We start from the raw sequence: 24,306 nt of genomic DNA on the forward strand, positions 1-24,306 counted from the left end.
GAGAATGTGCAAACTCCACACAGACAGTGACCCAAGCCGGGATCGAACCCGGGTCCCTGGTGCTGTGAGACAGCAGTGCTAACCACTGTGCCACCATGCTGCCCCATTGTTACCTCTGTTCCTCTGCACGGTTAACACTCGACCAGCAATCCAGAGACCCAGGGTCTTGCTCTGGGGACCTGGGTTCGAATTCCACAATGGCAGATGGAAATTTGAATTCCTCCCACAGTCGAAAGATGTGCGGGTTAGGTGGATTGGCCATGCTAAATTAACCCTTAGTGTCAGGGGTACTAGCTAGGGGTTATGGGATAGGGCCTGGATGGGATTGTGGTCGGTGCAGACTCAATGGGCTGAATGGCCTCCTTCTGCACTGTAGGATTCTATGATTCTATGATACCCCCTCAACAAAAGCCTCCAGGGCATCATCATAAAACCTTGGAGCGTGTCCTGTCCCATTTTCTGGCACCCTTGTGTCTTTCCAAGGTCAGAATCAGTTGTAGAATGACTTCCAGTCCTCGGGCTACAATGGACCTCCCTTAAAAGACACAATCTAGCTTTAAGTTGTTCAGGTTAGATTTAACTGATGTTAGCCTTTCACGATGTTGAGCAGTTTGTGCTGACTAAATATGGCAGCGCCAAGTTGACATGCTGCCTGCATTGGAAACAACAGGGACAGCGTAATCCTGCCTCCTGATCCCCATGCCAGTTTTTGGGACGTATTGAATTTAGCCCGCATTTGTAAATTTCAATTACATTGGAGGAAGTTTCTTTTATGAATTGAATGGTCTTTATCTGGGGAAACAAATCAACTGCAAAAACTAAAACTAACGCCATGATTGGTATCACTTCGTCTCACATTCTATGTCGGCTGGTTGTGAAGCCCAGGAATTCGAGCTGGCAATTTTAATCCAATATTTCTATGTTAGTAGAATTTATACCACATGGCTTTGATCACGGATTCATATTGTAATGTAAATGTGCTCCAGTGACAGTCTATCTGATTATGAAGCAATTAGCATTGATCAAATAACAATCTTGAATCTCAATTCCAACATTCAGGTTAAATGGGCCCACAACATTTCGCTGCTAAAATTACGATCACTGACTAATATGAGGAGGTTTAGCCAAAGCAAAAGCCAAAACATCATTTCAAACTACTTTCCTTTTAAAATGTTAAAATGTACAGTTTGCCAGTTGAAATTTAAAGGGAACTTTTTTTATTTCAAATATTAAATACTGACAAAATCATTTTCAGTTTTTCCTGCTTTTTCAATATATAAATAATATTTTGTGAACTGAATGCCGGCCACAGGTGGCTCTGTCATATCTTCCATCTCAGAAGTGATATCTAAAGTGCTGCTACAGGGGACCATTTAGACGTGCATTTCAACCATTTTTAGGGACATATCTAAGTACTGATTTCAGTTAATGATGCCTTTCCTCAGACTGTAATAGTAATTTACAGCGTTCTGCACCCGAAATGGCAAGGGGTCATACATTTTTAAAATCCCGTCCATAAAATTGCACTGTACTTGCATTAGAGATGTGGTTACAGAAATTTCCAGTAATTATTATTTTGTCATCTGATAAGTCAAGGGAAATACCAATTATGGTAAAAATGTGAATACTGGTCATTGTGCTCCTTTTATTAGATAGAGATAGAAAATGTCATTCTGATTTAAATTCCAGCACAATTTGCCTTTCATGTGGGTCAAATTATGGAGTCACTGTTGTATTTGTGCTCAATAGCAAAAAGAAGCACTGGCTTTTGTGATTGCATTTTCAAGTCAAAATCTTGAGACTTGCAATATGCCTCTCGTGAACAAAATCTAGTGCTGAATTAAAATCATTAATTTACGGCCAGATTTCACTGAATTAAGTTCACTATGATCTTTCTTCAGAATTGTGTTTCACTACAGAGGGGTACAAGCACAGAACTTTAAAGAATCAGTATTTAATTCTTTAAAGTAAATAGCCCAGATTTTGTGATCAGAATAATGGTGAAGCTGTCAGTGCTACTCATTATCAAAGTGTAAATTGGAGAGATTCAACACTATTATACATGAAGGGTGTGACATTACTGTACTTACCCACTAGTTACATGGACATATGAATTAGGAACAGGAGGAGGCCATTCGGCCCTCGAGCCTGCTCCGCCATTCAATATGATCATGGCTGATCCGATTGTGGCCCCAATTCCACATTCCCACATACCTCTGATTCCCACCAATGGTTCTACATGTGAGACCATTCTTCACCACCGCACCTATTGGCTGGATTTTTGTCTCCTCATGGAGGCAGATATTGGCTCTCAAAATGCAGAATGTTGTTTTCCCGGCAACAAAAAAATATACTTTTCTCTGACTTCCTGAACCTCATGCTATTTTCCTGTTGCCTCTTAATGGATCGAGCAGAGGTGCATTTATTCCAAGGTTGAGATTCCCACCGTGAGGACACAGGAAAATCATACTTCCACTCTCATACTATTGTTGTGTGCAGGTGAGAGTATTGAAGTCCAAGAAAAATGCACCTCCTTGGAGAGTTTGCGACTAATGGGCAAAGGTTGGTGAGGAGTAAGGCGCATTCTGAAAGATAAATGTAAAATCTTTTGACATCTTAAAATGCACTAGGCTGTTGTCTCCAGGAACTGAGACAAGTTCTAAACAGCCAGCCTCTGCGTCTACGTCCCTCCTCCTCCCACGCACCATCGTGACTCACAAACTGCATTGCAAACGCGAACCCAGTGTGAAAGCACAAAAATCTTGGGCAATGTTACTCATGAGTTTGGGGGGTTTTTTTGTAAGGCAGGAAAAGGCCCAATTCGTGTTTTGCACACCAGAAACAAAAATTCAACACATGGTCATTATTCTTGCATGGTTCTCCATAGTAGAGTTCAGCTGGCTGTTTAACTGCAGGAGGCATCAAACTTCTCTATCTTGACACCCACACATGTCATTCTAGCACAGTATCAGAATAGCAATCAGGAATGTGAAACCTTTCTGATTTACTGATCTCCCTCCCACCATTTGCTCAAGTACATTGAGGTAATTATAATCACCCTGTTTGGGATTTAGCACAGTTAGGAAATTAAACCCGGGACCAGTCTGGTGCCTGAGACTCAGACACATTTAAATAGTGGCAGAGCTCCAAATCTTGGCTGGAATTCTCCAACCTCGCCCCCAGCTGCAATCCTCCGGTCCCGCTGCAGTGAATGGAGATTTGGCTGAGTACCAAATCCTCCCTTCTGTCTGGCAGCGGTGGCGGGTGAACAAGATCGGAGAATCCCAGTTCTTGGGTGGATTCTTGCGGCCATTCACGCTGATGGGATTTTCTGGTCCTGCTACAGTGAATGGAGATTTGAATAGACGCCAAATTCTCTGTCCTTGCTGTAGCAGATGTGGGGCTTGAATGGCCGGTATGATCCCGCCTCTTGTCTTTTTCACTGCCAGGGCCTCATGATGGAGTACTTTTGTTCAAGAAATTACACCTGTAGCATTTAGTGTTATTAACGCACTTGTTGTACAAGATTTTATTTCATGAAACCTTTAGCTAAATCCAAACTGCTTTACAACCATTTGAGGAATGTTGTTCCTTTTTGTTTTCACAGAGCAAGTGGGATAGATAGTTTATTGTCAGAGGCATTCCCTGCTTAAGCTGACAGAAGACAGGAGTTCCCTTCTCCATCGAGGTTAATTTACTCCCCTTTAGAAGATCCAATAAAGACAGGCAACACTTGGAGCAGAATCTTTAAACCCCACTGGCGGCGTGATGACAATTCACAGCACGATCCAGCATGCCAATTTCCCTGCTCCGACCTGCCCTCAGGCCATTTTCCTGCCCGCAAGCAACCAATTAACTTAACTAAGAGTTCATTGAAACTTACAGGCCAACTGGAATTTCCCTGCCGCCACCCTGTAGAGTCAGAGGTCTTGCTGCCCCCACAGTGGAAAGTGGTGGGTGGTCCAGTTGCTGAGGGCTTTTTAATTTATCAAGGTTGGAGAGAGAGTGCCGCCACCTTGGGGCTCGCCTTCCCTCACTTAGCTGCAAAGGCGCCCAACTGCTTCGTTGCAGGAGAGCCTCCTAATGGCTCTTCAGCTTTCAAATCACACCCGCCATCCTTAATTGGATACGCACCAGCCCTCTGGCATTTAATTGGCCAAATCAGCGAAAATCATAGCCAGGTGACTGATTCCCACATGGTTCTGGCTTCTTAAGTTTGAATTTAAGTTTATTTATTCGTGTTGCAAGTAAGCTTACATTAACACTGCAAGGAAATTACTGTGAAAATCTCCTAGTCGCCACATTCCGGCAGCTTTTCGGGTACACTGAGGGAGAATTTAGCATGGCCAATGCACCTAACCAGCACCTTCGGACTGTGGGAGGAAACCGGAGCACCCAGAGGAAACCCATGCAGACACGGGGAGAATGTGCAGACTCCGCATAGACAGTGACCCAAGCCAGGAAATGAACCTGGTTCCCTAGTGCTGTGAGGCAGCAGTGCTAACCATTATGTCACTCTGTCACCCAGGGATCAAATTATCTCCATTTGAGGCTGATGGTGGTGTCCTGAAGCCCACAGGGAAAATCCTGGCCCCAGTCTCAAAATGGAATGCTTGCGTGAACCACCATGCTTTCCCACTCCTCTGTTATTGGCCATGTTTTGACAGGGAGAGTTTTGTTTTGGGAGGAGAGTGGGCCACAAGTGCTCATTTGCTACAGCAACTCTGTGAGATCATAATGTAAAAAATTGGACAGTGAACGGATAAAGCATGAGATGGATAGAAAATGAAAATTATATTCACTTAGAAGAAATTTTTTGTACAGTAGACAATAAACAGAAGTGATTGTAATCAGCCTAAATCAGTAAAGCTTTGGGTTATCAAAGTTCTTGTTCATAAAACAGAAATCACTTATCAAGAATTTACATAAATGAAGTCTATTGTCCTAAATAAATCTAAAACCAGTCGTGTACCTAAAGGAAAAAGAAAAAAAACTGAAGATTGTAAGTGCTAATGAAAGTCATTGCATACTAAACTGATTAGTTCCTTTGTGCATTTTTGTGCCTGTCAAGTCATAAGCTACCTCTGGACATCACATCGCTGCCTCATAATAGACAACTGACATTCTGTGGTAAATGGAAAAAGAACAGAGCAGAACAGCAAATATTCTAATGCGTTGACACTCACTTGCCCTCTATTGTTCAAAATGAGGAGCAATCATCATTGTTCATCAAATGGCTCCTAATGCAGTTAAAGCATTCAGCTATAATTTCTTATTGCATTTATAATTACTGTCATAGACTATACACCTCAGTGAGCATATTAAAGCCATAAATTATGTAGGCCTTGCCATAGCTGAGGAAGTTGATTTTTCTGGCAGCAGTTATTTGTTAGGGAGCTAGGCTTTTCAGATAAAAAGATGACTGAAGTGCTTGAACAATGCAAGGAATACTTTGTTCAGTCAGTCATCTAGAGTTGACTCAGGTAATTGCAAAACAACCAAGTTCTAGTGTTTTAATAATCCATTCCATTAACGGGACTACAGTGTGCTGGTTGAGTGGCAGTTTAGTCAGAAATTGTTTTTTCCGTGATTGTTTCTATATAGAGTAAATTGATATAAAAATGTTCTGCAGTAAAATACACAAAATGGTTTCTTTCAGGGCATTGATGGAGGGTGTTTTTCTGCTTTCAAATCTCGACTAGTAAAAACCTTTCAATCTTCAAAATTTATATGCCTTGTGTTTTTGCTTATTTTCCTTTTGTCGTTTTGTAGATGCCCAGCTTCCTTCTAACATCTCAGATTGACATTTGGTTATCTGCCGAGCAAGAAGCCCACATAATCACAGCAACAAGAGCACAAAATGCTGTACCACAGATGTTGGCAGAAGAAAGCCGAGTGGCTTTGTAGATGATACAGTCACAAAGACTTGAAGGTTAAAATGTGACTTTTTCTTTTAAAAAGAAAGATTATGTGCATTGGAACTAAATAAACCTTCAAAGAGACAGATCTTTTTGCTCACCTTATTCCTTAAGCTAATAACAGCTTTATGATTATTGGAGTCAAACGCCATTAAGGTCAAAATCAACTCATTCAAACCAAATGTTGTGCTTATCAGTGATGAGGCCCCATTAAACATTAATGCAGAGTACTTACAAAAGTTGATCCGAACGGGAGAGTGACATTTGTAAGCATTTGAGTGGCACCTAAAGAACACAATACAGAATACAGTGCTCGAGATATTTGAGAATGTGCTACATGATAAATCAAAAAGAAAAAATGCTATTTATCTGACAACAAAAGAGAAATCCTCCTCTCAGTAAAATACATTTATAGGGGGCTCTCTTATTGCCCAGGACATACAATTAACAATTTAATAAATTGGAAAGGGGGAACTTAAAAGGGCTGGAAATGTCATATGCTGAATGGATTCTTCGCAAAAGTAATCATTAGGCAGCCTCTGCATCTAAACATTGTGGCTGTCACACAACACTATGCATTAGGAATAACATTTAAAGGACCAGTTATAACTCGGGGTGCGCTGAAGGGACCAAACTATTCCTCAGCGGCTCAAGAATTCTTAACCCTGCGCCCACACCGTTGCGGTGGGTGTGCAGGGTTAAAATCGGCTGTTAAAATTAAATGTTTATATTGCATGTGGCCTCAAGGAAATTCGAAGGAGGAAAATGTCAGGTTTTTGTAAATAATTTAGAATTCCATAAATTTTAGGATAAGAAAATGCAGTTTTATGCAAAAGCTGTTCAGCCCATCAGTCCTGTAGGGGCGGCATGTTGGCACAATGGTTAGCACTGCTGCCTGACAGTGCCAGAGACCAATTCCTGGCTTGGGTCACTGTCTGTGTGGAGTTTGCACGTTCTTCCCGTGTCTGTGTGTATTTCCTCCGAGTGCTCCGGTTTCCTCCCGCAGTCTGAAAGACATGCTGGTTAGGTGCATTGACCCGAACAGGTGCCTGAGTGTGGCGACTAGGGAAATTTCACAGTAACTTCATTGCAGTGTTAATGTAAGCCTTACTTGTGACTAATAAATAAATTTTTAAAAGAATTTAGAATTCCATCAAGTTTAGGGTAAGAAAATGCAGTTTTATGGAAAGGCCATTCATCCTATCAGTCCTGTTCCATTCAGAGTCCTTGGGCACACTGGGAAGCAGGGGACACCAGTAAAACACCAGGGAGCCTGCCTCATCACAATAGTAGGAGTAGTTGTGGAACTGCTGTCCACTCTGTGGTGGTGGGTAGCCAATTTGTACACTTAAAGACCCTATTACAGAGTCACTGGCCTTTTGTTAAGTATGGGGCAAAATGCTAATTTAATGGTGGTGGCCTTCCTTTGATAACACAGAGGCTATCAGAACCAGAGGCTCCGTGACCCAAAAAGGGGGCTACAGGCACGGAAAAAGCAGTCCCTGTGCCCCAAGTGATCTCCCCACAGGTCTTTCCTCCTTCGACCTGTATTTTTATTATTTATCTGAACTTACCTACTGGAGCTGCCCAGTCTCCAGCCTTCCTCAGCAATATACATGTTTCCCCATGCATGGTGTGACTGAGGCTGCCTGCTTCCAGATTGGGCTGTGGTCCCACAATTTGGAGCATGTCTGTGGTACAAATACTGAGCCGATAACACTACTGACAAGTGCAGGCTCAGGTCGCTTTTTTCATCCCGATGTTGGGATCCCAAAGCTTGTGGTAAAATTCAGGTCCATGTGTTCTATGATAGATTTCTCTTATCCTCTACATGAAGGAACACAAATTTCCTTACTTCACCTTCCATGAAGAATCAGGCAGCATTGTTCAATATCTCTGCCAGCTTTGATCCTACTCCTCAGTAGTTGCTTTTGAGAGTCCTAATTGACTGGAGGAGGTGTATCTGAGAATTGGAGGAGAGCAAATTTGACCCAGATACTCGAAGTAGAAGTGAAACATCGATCTGGAAGTACTGACCAGTCAGCCTGAAATCTTTAGTGAGGGACATGCAAAGACCCATTGCATCTAAGGAGTATAAAGTCACAGGGATTAATAAGAATGGATTTAAAAATAATAGACAATGCTTCACAAACCTGCGAGAATTCTTTTAGGATATAACTAAATTAGTGGATGAAGCTTAATCAATGGACGCAACTCACTTGAATTTTCAGGAGCCATTTAATAAAATTCTACACAGGCTTCAATAAGCATTAAGACTTATGAAGTCAGTGAGAAATTAGTCAGCTTGATTGAAAACTCAGTTGGAATTGGGAAGAGAATACGATGAGTTAGTCTCTTTCTCTCATTCAGAGTTGTTGATCTGATCATTAACACTCAATTGCCACTTTGTGGTCTTGTTCATGTTTCTGAAATTATTGGATAATTCGAATTATTTAAGTGCAGAGACAGTCAAATTTGAATTATCAGATGCAGAGTGTAAAGGTTGAATTTTCCTTCTGACGGTGGGAAACAAGTCAGGTCCTTGCGAAGGGGGGGGGGGTGGCAATGGGGGGAGCAGTCATTCACAAATTAAGAGTAGTGGGTGGACTCTCAAAACTGGAGGGCCAATTTGATGCCCTCCAGCTTGAAAGGGGCAGCAGTCTGGAATGGAAGGTAAGTAAGAGAAAAAATGCTTCAACATACAGAATCCCTACAGCGCAGAAGGAGGCCATTTGGCCCATCGAGCCTGCACCAGGCCCTATCACTGTAAACCCATGAATTTACCCTGCTCGTCCCCGACACCAAGGGGAAATTTAGCATGGCCAATCCTCCTGCACCCAGTACAGGTTAAAAGTATGCTGAGTATGCTTGTCGGCAAGATGTTGGAAAAAATTATAGTCGGCAAGATGTTGGAAAAAATTATAAGGGATAGGATTTATAGTTATTTGGAGAGTAATGAATTGATAGGTGATAGTCAGCATGGTTTTGTGGCAGGTAGGTCGTGCCTTACTAACCTTATTGAGTTTTTTGAGAAAGTGACCAAGGAGGTGGATGGGGGCAAGGCAGTGGACGTGGTATATATGGATTTTAGTAAGGCGTTTGATAAGGTTCACCATGGTAGGCTTCTGCAGAAAATGCAGATGTATGGGATTGGGGGTGATCTAGGAAATTGGATCAGGAATTGGCTAGCGGATAGGAAACAGAGGGTGGTGGTTGATAGTAAATATTCATCATGGAGTGCGGTTACAAGTGGTGTACCTCAGGGATCTGTTTTGGGGCCACTGCTGTTTGTAATATTTATTAATGATCTGGATGAGGGTATAGTTGGGTGGATTAGCAAATTTGCTGATGACACCAAAGTCGGTGGTGTGGTAGACAGTGAGGAAGGGTGTCGTAGTTTGCAGGAAGACTTAGACAGGTTGCAAAGTTGGGCCGAGAGGTGGCGGATGGAGTTTAATGCGGAGAAGTGTGAGGTAATTCACTTTGGTAGGAATAACAGATGTGTTGAGTATAGGGCTAACGGGAGGACTTTGAATAGTGTGGAGGAGCAGAGGGATCTAGGTGTATGTGTGCATAGATCCCTGAAAGTTGGGAATCAAGTAGATAAGGTTGTTAAGAAGGCATATGGTGTCTTGGCGTTTATTGGTAGGGGGATTGAATTTAGGAGTCGTAGCGTTATGTTGCAACTGTACACAACTCTGGTGCGGCCGCACTTGGAGTACTGTGTGCAGTTCTGGTCCCCACATTACAGGAAGGATGTGGAGGCTTTGGAGAGGGTGCAGAGGAGGTTTACCAGGATGTTGCCTGGTATGGAGGGGAGATCCTATGAGGAGAGGCTGAGGGATTTGGGATTGTTTTCGCTGGAAAGGCGGCGGCTAAGAGGGGATCTTATTGAAACATATAAGATGATTAGAGGTTTAGATAGGGTGGATAGTGATAGCCTTTTTCCTCTGATGGAGAAATCCAGCACGAGGGGGCATGGCTTTAAATTGAGGGGGGGTAGTTATAGAACCGATGTCAGGGGTAGGTTCTTTACCCAGAGGGTGGTGAGGGATTGGAATGCCCTGCCAGCATCAGTAGTAAATGCGCCTAGTTTGGGGGCGTTTAAGAGATCCGTAGATAGGTTCATGGACGAAAAGAAATTGGTTTAGGTTGGAGGGTCACAGTTTTTTTTTAACTGGTCGGTGCAACATCGTGGGCCGAAGGGCCTGTTCTGCGCTGTAATGTTCTATGTTCTATGTTCTATGAGTACAGAAGCCCACGCTTACCGAGATGATTACACCTGGGTTATGTGACTCTTACTCTGCTGATTGATCCTTAAAGGGACAATCACCACATCCCTCCCCCTCTAAGTCCCTTCATAGAAATTTCTATACACAGTCTCAGATAATTAAACACGCAGTACATTAATTTAGTCAGTTATAAATTAAGTCTTTCAGGGGATTTCCGAATCCTTGGGAAGCGGCGTAATTCCTCTGTCTGGGGCGCTTCCACAGGATTGCTGTCAGCCAAAACCACAATGACCGGTGCCTCTTCAGGCACAGGGAATTCAGTTCTGTTTCCATGGCAATGTAGGTTGTACCTGCCACATGATAATCAGGTACTTCAGTACTAAAACAATTAGCAAAACTGGCTGCTGGGGCATTTCTCTTTTTCTCATATGGTCTCTTTATTTTTGGACAATCCTTCCTTTTACGTCCACTTGATAAGACAGAAATCCAGTTTTAAAGACAACAATTCCAGGGACCCAACGCAACCCATCACCAAAATCCCTCACATAAATGGTGTCATCCACCATTTCACCACTTGTGAATGCTGCCCTATTGTCAGATACTATGGCCGGGACTCTATCACCTTGCCCGCCATGGAATTGGAGCATGCGAGGGTCCAACAACAGAAATCTCCATTGACCTCGGGCAGGAATTTCAGTTTCACCCGAGGCTGTAAATTCCTGCCCTATGACTTAAGATATTCCGTGGGTGGAAAAACATTGGTGTAATCTTTCAATCGTTCATCCACTTAGAGTGTGCATTAACAATGAGCAGAAATTTTGTGCCCATGAATGGACCAACATAATCAATACGGACTTACATCCTTGGCTGACCAGGCCATTCCCAATGAATAAGTGGACAGAATTAATGCCCAATGTTGAATTCTTGCTGACGTGATCGCAGGAATAGCCTTGTCTTTTAAGAGACCCAAGAACGGCTTGTGGTCAGAAATTATGCTGAAGTGCCACTGGTAGAATTTATTGCCAGCAAAAACTATTGATAACACTTCTTCCTCAAATTGTGGGTCGCCTTTTATGCACCACATAGGTCAACACTAGTTCCTTAGATGGGTTGAAATGTACTAACAAGTTTGAAGGATGCAATCATTTTATTCTGTTGAAAGCTTCTTTCTGGGCAGTCTTTCAAGTACGACGCTGGTGTTTCTTTAGCAGAATATGCAAGGGGGCCAATAATGTCGACAAGTTTGGTAAAAATGCCCATTGTAATTTACCATTCCCAAAATTGATTTGAGCTCAGAAGTGTTTTTGGGGGCTGGTACCTTGTCTTCCATGGGTGTAATCCTTGTGCATCTACAAGGTACCCCAGGTAGGTTACCTCTGTGGCTAGAAATGTACATTTCTTCTTGAGACAAACTCCAGCCTCTTGAAATCGCTTCAGCATCTCTAAGTTTGCTAGATCCCGGGTTTCTGTTGATCCAGTTATGAGAACATCATCAATGCATACCACAACATGTGGCAGCCATGCAGCTCGCTATCCATTATCCTCTGGAAAATTGCACATGGTGAAAACACGCCAAAAGGCAGGCGGCTGTATTGGAACACTTTGGGCCTGATTTTACCATTTTCATTCTAAGTGCTGAATCTGGGTGCATAGAGTCATAGAGGTTTACAGCATGGAAACAGGCCCTTCGGCCCAACCTCTCCATGCTGTCCTTTTTTAAAAAAATGCCTAAGCTAATCCCAATTGCCCGCATTTGGCCCATATCCCTCTATACCCATCGTACCCATGTAACTAAATGCTTTTTAAAAGATAAAATTGTACCCGCCTCTACTACTACCTCTGGCAGCTTGTTCCAGATACTCACCACCCTCTGTGTGAAACAATTGCCCCTCTGGACACTTTTGTATCTCTCCCCTCTCATCTTAAACCGATGCCCTCTAGTTTTAGACTCCCTTAGCTTTGGGAAAAGATATTGACTATCTATCTTGTCTATGCCCCTCATTATTTTATAGACCTCTATAAGGTCATCCCTCAGCCTCCTATGCTCCAGAGAAAAAAGTCCCAGTCTATTCAGCCCCTCCCTATAACTCAATCCATCGAGTCCCGGTAGCATCCTAGTAAATCTTTTCTGCACTCTTTCTAGTTTAATAATATCCTTATTAATTATGCAATTCAAATCCGGCTTGGAAATCTGCTTTCAGGCGCCCCCATACGCACTTAGCCTGAATCGCACTGTGGGCGGGGCTTAGCGCATCCGAAACAATCAGAGCTCTGAACTGCGCATGCGCAGTTAGAAAGAAATTTGAACAAGCGCGCCCGTGTCAGATCGCTCCTGGGCCGCAGAAAGCGGCCCGGAGCGAAAAGCGGGAGCAAAGGCCACCACAGACATTACTGTCCCTCTTATCCATCCACTCCCCCGCTACCCAGACCGATCGCGACCCGCTGCCCCCTTCCCCCCCCCCCCCACTGATTTCCCGCAGAGTGGCAGCGGACCCCCCTGCCCCCCCCCCCCCCCGTCCCCCCACCAGAGATCCATCTGCCCTCTTCCCCCCCCCCCCCGCCACCAGTGAGCGATCGGGTCCCCCCCCCACCAGAGATACATCTTACTCGCCTCCCTCCGTCCCCCACCCTCCAGAGAATGATCTGGCCTCACTCCCCTTTCCCCCTGTTTCCCCCCCCCCCCCCGCCAAGAGAATGACCTGGCCTCCCTCCTCCGGCACCCCCCCTTTAATGATCTGGCCTCACTCCCCTTCCACCTACCCCCTTCCCCAGAGAATGATCTGGCCTCATTCCCCCTCACCCCCCCCCCCCCACCCCGAGAATGATCTGGCCTCACACCGCCCCCCCCCACCCCCCCAGAGAATGATCTGCCCTCACTCCCCTTCTCCCCCCCCCCCCCCCAAACAAGAGAATGACCTGGCCTCCCTCCTCCGGCACCCCCCCTTTAATGATCTGGCCTCACACCGCCCCCCCCCCCCCCCCCCCAAGAGAATGACCTGGCATCACTCCTCCGGCCCTCCCCGCCCCCCCCAGTGAATGATCTGGCCTCACTCCCTTTCCCCCAACCGCCCCCCCCCCTCCCCAGAGAATGATCTGGCCTCATTCCCCCTACCCCCCAAGAATGATCTGGCCTCACACCCCCCCCCAGAGAATGATCTGGCCTCACTCCCCCCTGCGCCCCCTCCCCCCCCAAACCAGGAACATCTGACCCTCCTCCTCCTCCCTCCCCACCCCCTCACCAGAAAATGATCTGGCCTGCCTTCTTCCCCCCCCCCCCCAACTAGACAACGATCGCCCCCCCCCCGCAAACCAGACAATGATCAATCCTCCCCCCCCCTCCCCACCAGAGATACATCTGACCCAAGTCCTCCTCCACCCCCCAACCAGAGAATGATGTGACCCGCCTCCCTCCCCCCCCCCCCCCCCCCCCCCCACACACACATCGCCATGGACGCGGGCGTGGATCACGTTAATGGCCTCACATCCGACTTGACCATGTTTTTGTGCCCGAAAACGGGCATGACACAATGGTAAAATAGGGCCCTTTGTGTTTATTGTGACATAGCCTCAGGAAACGGTGTCTAATTCGAGTTGCTGATATGCATGAATCATACCCAGCTTTTTATAAGAATGATGTCCAGCCAGCTTTGCATACAGGTCTTCAAACTTCAGGATTGGATGTTTATCTAACATGACAGCCTGATTAACAGTTAACTTGTAATCATCGCAAATGCAGATGGTCTTGTCCGGTTTCAATACAGGAACTATGGGTGCTGCCCGTTCCGAGAACTCAGCTGGCTGGATAATGCCGAGCTCCCCCAATCACTTTAATTCAGTATCTACTTTCTCTCATAAAACATATGGTGCTGGTCTCGCCCTAAAGAATCGAGGTCTAGGTCCGCATAGATCTTCGCTTGCAGGCCTTTTATTTTGCCTTGAAGACGCTCTCGTATTTCTTCAACAGTTTGAGCAGTCCTGCTTCCCGCACTTAGAAAATCTCGGTCCAAATTAACTTGATTTCCTTAAGTCAGTTGTGGCCAAGAAGGGCTGGTCTTTCGCCTGTCACTATGATCACTGGGAGTTGGGCAGACCGTTGCCCGTAGTTTACAGGTATCATTGCAGTACCCATTATTTTTATCACTTCTCCAGTATAAGTTGTTAACTTGGTCGCAGTGCTCTTTAAATTCAATGGTTCTCTCAAGTACCGATATGTATGCTCCCGTATTACAGTGACTGATGCTCCTGTATCAACTTCCATCTTAAGAGGCTTTCCATTTACCCAGAGCATTGCTGTAATAGGGGCTATCTTACCCGCTTTTATATTAAACAGTGAGTGAATATTTAAATGGTAGGTCCTAGACTCTTCCACATTGTATACTGGTGACACACTACTTAATCGGCAACTCAGTAGGTTGACTTGGCTCCGCACCTATGTCTTAAGTGGCCTCACCTATGACAAAAAAGCACAGTCTCCTTATACTTGTACGATTCAGGGAGTGGTTACCTCCACATCAGTAACATTCCACTTCTAACTTTATTGCTCAATTGCCTCTTCTAAATCGTCTTGTCTTATTTGTGACTGAATTCATTTCCTCCTTCATGGCTACTTGTTCAGTTTTGGTGCCACTGCTGACTGCGGGTTCCCTCCCTAACTGGTGAACAGCTCCATTTTGCACACTCTGTAACACTTGCTCACCCTTTTTAGCACTTTCCATTCTCTGCACTATCTCCATTGCTCATTTTAAATGTATATTGGCCTCCGAAAGTAATCTCCATTGAATTGCATAATTATCCACCCTACACACTAATCTGTCCCAAAACACATCATTCAAGGTAGCTCCAAAATCGCAATACTCTTGTTTCAATTTATAATTATATATATATATAAGTCACAATTGTTTTGCCTGGTTCTCCGTCTTGAATTAAATTTGAATCTCTGGAGTCTGACTGATGGTTTAGGCTGGAAATGTGACTTCACCAATTCCACAAGCTCATTGAATGATTTGGGGTCGGACACACTTGGGGTTGTGGGACTGTGAATCAGATTATAAGTTTGGCTTCCACACGTACTCAGGAGAATTGTGCTTCACCTCCTCCCCTATTTCGTTCACTTGGAAATAGTATCCAAGTCGCTCCACGTATTGTGTCCAGTCCTTCTCAGAGGAGTCAAATGGATCTGTCCGTCCAAAGAGAGACATCTTGGTCAGTACTCATTCATTTTCTCAACTTCACTCAACTTCAATGTAAACTGGATACTCACAGAATGAGGATTTTTTTTATCTTTGTCAACAAATGTAAAGATGCTTGTTGACCAGTTTAGAGAAAATACAACTCATTTATTTACAGGTTAAAATTATGCAGAGGCTGCAATCTGCTCCCAGGATGACTCTGAGTACAGAAACCCACACTTACCAGGGCAATCCCCCACCCTGTTCCCTGAATCATGTGACCCTTGCTCTGCCGATTGATCCTTAAATGGACAATTACCACAAACAGGAAACAACATACCTGTATGTAACAGAAAGCACTGCTTTGGATAAGGCAAAGGAAGCAAAATGGGATGTTTTTTGAACAGGTCATCTGCTCTGACAGGTTCCCAACCAAGTGATGGAATTTAAAACTTGCCCCAATTAATGTGGTTTGAAAGCACACAGGTAAATGTGATATCCTGTGAAGCCGAAGCTCCAACTGAAAATACATAAGGATAAAAATAAAGATGTATGTGTTGCGCTGTCCCTAGAAAGCAAAATATTTAAAGCACAACATTCCAAACTTCATTTTCTCAGTGGGCAGTGACCCGCTGATAGAATGTCAGAAAATCATGTGCACGCTTGGCATCATTATCTGTCCATTGCGGTTAATGAAGAATCATATGCAACCCACACCCAGATTTCTAATGTGCACTCCTGCCTGCCCAAGCACCACACCCGGAGCAGACATTCAGCAAACTACCTGTGTACTATCGCCACTTTACTGTGCTGCAACAGGGCAGTATCCCACCCAACATTATCCAGGGTAGGAGTTTACCTGACATTGTGTACAAATCAGAGTATTTTTGAGTTCTGAATCAAATTTTGAATTTCATTGATAACAAACCAAGCTTATATTACAGGATTTCATAGCTTCAGTAAACATCTCAAGTGGGATTTTACGGCTGCACCGCCCCAAAACCAGAAAATCCCACCCAAGGTCGGCGGGACAGGAAAATTCCCCCCTGCCCTTAATTTGAACATTACCTCCCAAAAGCTCGCTACCACTCATTATGTTGGCAAAATGAGTTTAACCCAAGACTGATTCATTTGTAAGTTTAATATGTTTTAATGTATTTAAGCATATGGTTATACCATGCTTACAAAGTCAATTAGCATAAAAGCAGCTAACAAGCTTGTTTGTTATTCAGTCTCCTGTAGTCTTTGCCTTCTAATCGCATCAGCTGCATTATCAACCACCCTCCAATCCTCGCTCCATGCTCAAGCTGCTTTTGTTGTTTGACTGTGTTTGAACTGTTGGTTCTGCTAATTCATCTCCTGCAAGTCCTGTAGTTATTTATGGCTGTGATCATTCTTCTCATTTACTGGCCCATGCTGATCTGAGGAAATCTAAATTAATCGTCCTAAAGATGTTGTCAGGGTTTTAATGTTAGAAATTAAGAAATTAACCAGGCTCCATTTTTTTTTTAAAACAACATTTAAAAGAAAACTCACACCTTAATACTGATTAAATTAGGTGCCAAGCCTCTGAAATGCTCTTGCCACAGACCACCAGATTACCAACCAGGTGGTGAAATCTAGTGCGATCTCTTGTGGGGTATACTGTTGAAAGCTCATATCGAACCCATCCTGCTTTCAAATCTACATTCATTGTTATGAAGGCAATAGATGCCAGGCCAAGAGGCTCGAGTCTGCCTTGGAATTGGTCCTTGAGCCTCAGTAGTCACTGCAGCTGCTGTGCCTCCCACACATTCACAAGTCGCCTACACACTGCAAGTGCATGTGCTTCAAAACTAACTCCCCAGAGGAAGATGGAGTGGCAACAGAAAGCGCAGATCCCAAGGACAATGGAGTCAGGGGGAATGTTCATAGAATCCCTACAGTGCAGAAGGAGGTCATTCAGCCCATCAAGTCTGCATTGACTCTCTGAGAGAGCATCTTACCCAGGCCCATCCTGCGTCCCCTGTCCCCGTAACCCCACACACCTACCCCATTAATCCCCCTGACCTATACACCTTGGGCCATTAGGGGGCAACTTAGCATGGCCGATCCACCTAATCTGCACAACTTCGGACTGTGGGAAGAAATTGGAGCACCCGGACGAAACCCACACAGACACGGGGAGAATATGTGAATTCCACACAGTCATCCAAGGTTGGAATTGAACCCGGATTCCTGGCGCTGAGAGACAGCAGTGCTAACCGCTGTGCCACCGTGCCGCCTCTTCTGGTTCCACAAGAATGTTACTTCAAAGGGGAAAAAAACTTGCCTTTAGTTGGAAGCTAAGAGGGCGACTGAAGAATTCTGAGTGAGGCAGACCTATGTTTACCTTGCTTGTTGTCTTCTGATGGAACCTTCAATAAGCATGTGATCCTTCATTAATATATGCAAGAAACCTTACTACTGTTTCAGATAGCCTCATGGGAAACTTGGGGGGGAAGGGCTGGGGATGACATAATTAGCTGGATTTTGTGGGGAAGTATGGGACTGTCCATCCCATCCGGCAGCTGGTGCACTAGTAAGAAACCTGGCCTGTAACCATAACATGCTGCCGGTGGGCTAGACTGGGTGAGAGTGGGACTTCTGCCCCAAAATGGGAGGATGTCCCACTGGTGAGAGCTGCCTGCCAATCTGATTGTCCAGTATCTGCAGTAGTCCTGGCAGATAACGCTACTCTGCCTGTTCCTCCTTGCAGTCTTGGCATCAGCCATTACTGATGGCTGCTGCAGTGACTGCAAGGAGGAGCAGGCAAAGTAGCATTATCTAATGAAGATGTGCAAGTTCCAGGCTTTTAGGGTGGGTAGGGATCCGAAAGCCCAGGAAAGGGAATGAAGAGGGTGGGGGAGGGCAAAAAGAGCTGCCTCCATCCTGCCTTTGTTCAACCTGGCCTGAAAAACCTACTGCCCGCTCCAACTGTATTGTGGCACGGGCAGCATAACATCCACGTTAATTGACTTGGTAACAGGCTCAATTGACCATGACTTATTTATTCAAACATGAATCAGCATCTAGCATGTTATGGAGGATTGCTCAAGGATGGACAGGGCATGTCTCATAGTTTATGTGCTCACTGCCAAAAATGTGTCCAATATATACAAATATTTGCCCCATTCAGTCCACACTGATCATTGCCTTCGGGTCTGCTTCACCAACGAGCAACATGCAAGATAATTACAATGGCCTTTCATGTCATGAGAATGCTATTTCGAGTTAGTCACCTTGCCCAACATGATGCTAATTGTACCATGGAACATTTAATCTACATGTGCTCTGTCAGAGAGTCTGTGCAAACTCGATGGGCCAAATGGCCTTTTTCTGCAGTGTAAGGATTCTATGATACTATGTGGCATACTTTAAATGAATGTAGGAGACTCCCTGGAGGATGATAGAGAGTGGTGTTTCCAAAGGTTCAATGATCAGAACACTTGATGCATATATGAATGATTGGATATTGAAATAAAGTAAAATTTCAAAATTTGCCAATGATACTAAACTTGGAGGTGTGACAGACAGTGAGAATAAGGTCAGTCGACTACAACAGGACATTAAATAGCAGAATGGGCAGACAAGTGGCAAATGGAATTTAACGCAGAGGACTGTGTGGTGATACATGTTGACAAAAGGAATAAGGAGGCAATATAACAACAACCACTTAGATTTATATTGTTCCTTTAATATAATGAAACATCCTTAGGGGCTGTGAACATACTGGCTTAATCTCAGCCAGGGAGTGGGGAGAGTCTGTACCTACAGAACAGGATTTGGAATAGGAACCAAAAACAATGGCTTCCATCTTTGCCAAATGTCATTTGGGAGTTAGATATAGCTCTTGAGGCTAAAGGGATCAGAGTAAATGGAGGCAAAGCAGGAGCAAGTTACTGAGTTGGATGGTCAGCCATGACCATAATAAATGGTGGAGCAGCTTAAAGGGCTAAATGGCCTACTCCTGCTCCTACTTCCTATGTTTCTACGGATGAAATTTCTGTTCATCCAGTTTTGAGTGTTGGATAAGGAGTCCGATAACTTAGTGATGATGGAGGAGTCACGGAATGTTGAGATAGACCTGGGTGTTGTCCACATACAAGTGAAAGCTAATGTTGTGTCTCTGGCTGATACCTCCGAGATGCAGCATGAAGATGAGAAATAGGGGAGCCAAGGATAGATCCTTGAGGGGCAACATAGTACATGGCACTGTTCTAAATGATGTACAGGAATAAAAAGACCAAGTGGAACATATGCTTAGATCTTGGAAGGTAGTAGGACATAGGAAAGAGTAATTAGCAAAGCAAATGGGATCTTAGTCTTCATACATAGAGGTGTTGAGTGCAGAAGGAAGCAATTTATGCTAAACTTGCCTAAACTCTGGTTAGGCAACAATTAGAGTCTTGCCTCTAGTTCTGGTCACTATGCCTTAAGGATGTTAGGATCCTTGAGAGGGTGCAGAAGAAATTCACCTGTATGGTTCTGGGGATAAGTGATTTTACCTACGTAGTTAATTTGAGTAAATGAGATTGAGGGGAAATTCATAACATAGGTGTACAAGATTATAACAGCTTTAAACAAGGAAAAGCTGTTTCTGTTAACTGACAGTATAATAACTGGATACGTAGATTTAAGGTTTCAGGCAAGACATGTTGGAGGAACATGAGGAAGAAACTTTTTCACTCAGCAAATGATGATGATCTGAAACTCACCCCCTACAAGGATCATGGAAGCAGGAATGATCAGTGATTTCAAAAGGAAATTGAAGGAATGATTGGGTGAAATAATGTTGCTGGCTACAAAGATAAATCAAGGGAATAGGACTGATTGGATTTCTCTACAGAGAGCCAGAATGGACCTGATGATCCTAAAGCTGGCCTCATAATGGACCATTATGAATATAATTCCGAATTTTCTCTTGTTGCTTGTAGTCTAAAATGTAGCTGGATATCGCAAAACTGTTTCTTGCAACAGTGTAATGCATCTTTGGGGTGGATTTTCGCAGATTCAGGCCTTTAAAAATGATAGGTGAGACCAGGATACAGGAGGGTCATTTGAAATTAGTGCTGATTTCAGACAGACCCATTTTAAAAAAATTTTTAATTAGTCACAAGTGGGCTTACATTAACACTGCAATGAAGTCACTGTGAAAATCCCCTGGTTACCACATCACACGGCACCTGTTCGAATACACTGAGGGAGAATTTAGCATGGCCAATGCACCTAACCAGCACGTCTTTCGGACTGTGGGAGGAAACCGGAGCACCCGGAGGAAACCCACGCAGGCGCGGGGAGAATGTGCAGACTCCGCACAGACAGTGACCCAAGCTGGGAATTGAACCCAGGTCCCTGGCACTGTAAGGCAGCAGTGCTAACCGCTGTGCCACCATGCCACCCATTTTTGCTGTTTCAGGGGCTTTAACCTGCAGGGGAGGTGTAAATATTCTTTAAGGGTGCATAACGTCTGTTAAGTTTCATAATCTGAAGTTATTTAAATTTCCAACCCTTTAAAGATCAAAAATATCAAGCTGCAGCGCTGAGAATTTAAACAAAGGTCTGGTGGAGTGCATTGATTGACAAGCTTTCTTACACGTTCCACCTCCACATGGCCCCTAGGGTCTGCTTATGGAGGATATTGGGTGAGTGGCTCTGGAGCAAGCATTGGGGTTTTGGGTGGTCATGGAACAGGCATGAAAGGTACAAAGTGGTTCAGAATTGGCATGGGTGACATTAGTGGTCATGGATGTAGCATGGGAATAGAAATGACCATGAAAGGGGCATGGGGATATGAGTAGCAATGGAGTTGGCATGGTACGCATGAGGTGGATAGGAGCTTTCATGGGTGAGAGCTAGAGAATCTGACAGCCTGTTATTAAACTGGGCCAAAGTCTCAGGTCTGCCTCAGCACTTATCCTCCTCCATGGCTGCCTTCAAACTGCCTCCAAAGACAGCAGGCTCCACTCAAATCATACCCCACCTCCTCACCCTGAGCGAAAAGCAACCATGCAAAATGTCAAACGTCTGGCCCTTTGTCTTTGATTTACCTCAGACCCTTCAACTCGTGTTCTGTGTTATGGTAGTTTTTAACTGGGGGGAAAAAAAATCACTTTCGGAGGGTATTGCTAAGTCAATAATTCGATAAATCCTTCATTTGAAATACCTGTCCTGTTGGTGACAAATTAACCCAGTGAAGGGAAAATAAAAGATTGAATGAGAGAAAATATTCAGAGAGAAGATTGATTTGAAAAAAGTCCTTTTGCCCTCATTGACAAACATCACTATAACTTTATGATCAATGCATAGCATTCTATTCAGCAACTCCTAAATCCATTCATCATAGCTCAGTCACTCCAAAGTAACCGATAATATTTATGCTGAACAGATTTCTTTTCCTTTCCTGTCTTTTCGTCCTGCTCTTTCAGAGATTATTTTCCCCATGCTCTATCAATGTTTATTCCCTCTCCTCCTTATGTTTATTTGTTGCACCTTATAAGTTTCTTTTCCCTGAATTTATTGGTTCTTTTCTCCCAATACGCTGTGTCTCCAATGCCTCTGCACTTTCTGCTGCCTTTGCTCTTTCCGTTTCATTTCCCCACTGTGTTTCCATTCTCCCTTTTCTGCTCTTTTTTTCTTTTGTGTTTCCTTCACATTTCCTCTTTCCAAATGTTTCTTTGCTATCTGTTATTTCCTGTGTTTCCTTTCTGCTTGCTTTTATGCATCCCTCTTCTCTATGTCATGCTCTCTGACATCAGTAATAAAGAATAATGGATGCAGAGTCACTAAAGCAACTGCGAAATGGATCTCCAACGTCATTAGCCACAAAACAGGATATGCACTTTCTGTCAATGATACGATTTGCTTTATTTAAAGTACTGTTTTACCTTCCCCCGATTTCTCAGCACTCTCCTTCAGCAAGCCTCATCAACACAAATGCAGAGGTTTTACATTTCACCTTGCCTACCCTTGCAGATGTTACATTACTCCTGGGTCTAACAATTAACCCAGATGTGGCAAATTGCTTATTGGAATACATTAGGATTTATGCTCTCAATTTAAACTGGAATTGTGAAAATATCAAATGCAGGACCAGAGTCTCATAGGTTAAAATAACTATGATACTCATCTGGAGTTGAAAGAATATAATGAACCGCCAGCAAAGGCAATAGGAATAGAAATCAGATTCAGTCAGATCTCCAAGCACAGATAATTTTCACATAACCAGTCCATCAAATGTTCATTTCTCTCCCGCTCTCAGTTGATTACAGATAACTCACTAGAGTTGCTGTCAGATGATCACTCAGATGAACTCCTTGATCAGCAAAAACTTCTGGCTTTTGAGCCAAATCATCTTAGGCTTTGACATGATGTGGTGCAATAGTAATGTACAGATTATTTGAAATAAGTTAATTTCTCCTTCAAAGTAGCCGGTGAAGGAATTTCATTTCAACATTAAATGATCAAACACTGTGTCATGTTTTGGAATTTTTTTTTTTTAGCTGTTTGGCCCAGGAGATCTTTGGAACAGTCGATGTTAGGATGATGCTATTAAGTTGCATTAAGCTCACAAGAGCTTCAAGTCGCAAAACATAGCTTCTGGGAATGAGGATCAGCTTTAGATATCGCATCTGTTCCAAATGCGACTTCCCATGTATTTCATCAACTTGAGACATTGAAAGTTTGTTAAACATCACAGTAACTTTCACATAAATAGGTAGGAATGGCTTAATTCCTGTGTGTTTAGTGGAAATTTGCTCTTAGACAAGCCCTACACCTAAGAGGGTACTTGATTGGCAGCTCAACAGGCCAATCCCTGCATACAGTAATCTAGGGGAGGATAGGAGTCGAGTCTTTGGCTTGTTGCCCAGCTGAGGAAGGACAGAGAGTCTGCAGGAAAATGGTTAAGAAGCAAGAAATCCCTTTTCAGGTTAATGTTGAGAAATTATCAGTTTGAGAAATGTTTTTAAGCCCATTAACAAGGATGGTGAGATATGTTGCATTTCTTTGGATGTTATGAGGAAATATTATTTAGCCTGTTCACATTTTGCATGTATGATAAATAAACCTGTTTGTTTGCAGTTGCCTTTGTCTCACAAGACTGTTCATCTGTCCACTTTTGGGAGACACCAGGAATGCTGCACCCAAGGAATTTTTAACACAAGACTAAAATTTGTGACATAGTGCAGCTCACAGCATTTCAAAATCCTTGGTCTCAGAATTGCAGCATAATGAGACAAACATAATTCAATATGTAACAAAGGCAATATCTCTCAATATTCCAAAATGAAATCCCAATCTTATCAGCATATATAAGTGTATTAAAATACAATTATGAAAATACATTCTATTAAAATAGCGCTATATAACTTCACTTTGTGACATTTGTATATTTCCGTATCTGCAGCAACTCAAATGCTCCGAAGCATTTTCAGTCAGTGTACACAAGGTCGCACTTTGTACTATTCTTTTAATTGAACACCAGATAAAATGACGACCGTGATGGATCGGGCCCTTCAGCCAACATATATTGAAGGAACGAGAAATACAGAATCCATTTTGGCTCTGAATGTTAGCAAACATCAAATTTTATATTGATCCAGTTTGCATAAGTATAATTTTTTACAAGTAAAATAGTCAAATAGCATTATGTCTGTTGTAACCACCTCACCTTCCTTTTCTAATGTGACAAGTTTCATCGGATCTTGCTCACATGTAGATGGAGTGTCCTACTTTGAGGGCAACAATGAATCTTGCAACATAATCATGGTGTTGGTCTCTATGGAGACCTAAACAACATATCTACCATTATTTCAGCTGTGTGGAGGTCAGTGACTACCAGGGTGGGAGAAAAGAATGAGAATTGCAAAGAACAGCCACAGCGAATTACAAGAAAGAGATAGTGCATCTGTATGGTTGATATTGCTTGTCTCTGAAACACTGCACACTTGGGAGACAGACAATAAACCT

At 43.6% G+C, this 24,306-nt stretch overlaps 1 protein-coding gene across 3 annotated transcripts in view; it reads left to right on the forward strand.

The window, feature by feature from the left end:
* tshz2 (teashirt zinc finger homeobox 2) overlaps window positions 1–24,306 on the forward strand; it is a 345,809-nt gene that overhangs the window by 253,881 nt on the left and 67,622 nt on the right. Inside the window, exon 3 of one of the 3 annotated variants that reach the window (XM_078236107.1) lies at window positions 5,773–5,995. The exons of the other annotated variants lie outside the window; for them this stretch is intronic. The gene's annotated coding sequence lies outside the window, so the exon portion shown is untranslated. Of the gene's footprint in view, window positions 1–5,772; window positions 5,996–24,306 lie in introns of those variants that run through there. 3 annotated transcript variants of the gene reach the window in all.

This window comes from Mustelus asterias, chromosome 20, assembly GCF_964213995.1.
Source record: "Mustelus asterias chromosome 20, sMusAst1.hap1.1, whole genome shotgun sequence".
In the NCBI taxonomy this organism is placed as follows: domain Eukaryota; kingdom Metazoa; phylum Chordata; class Chondrichthyes; order Carcharhiniformes; family Triakidae; genus Mustelus; species Mustelus asterias.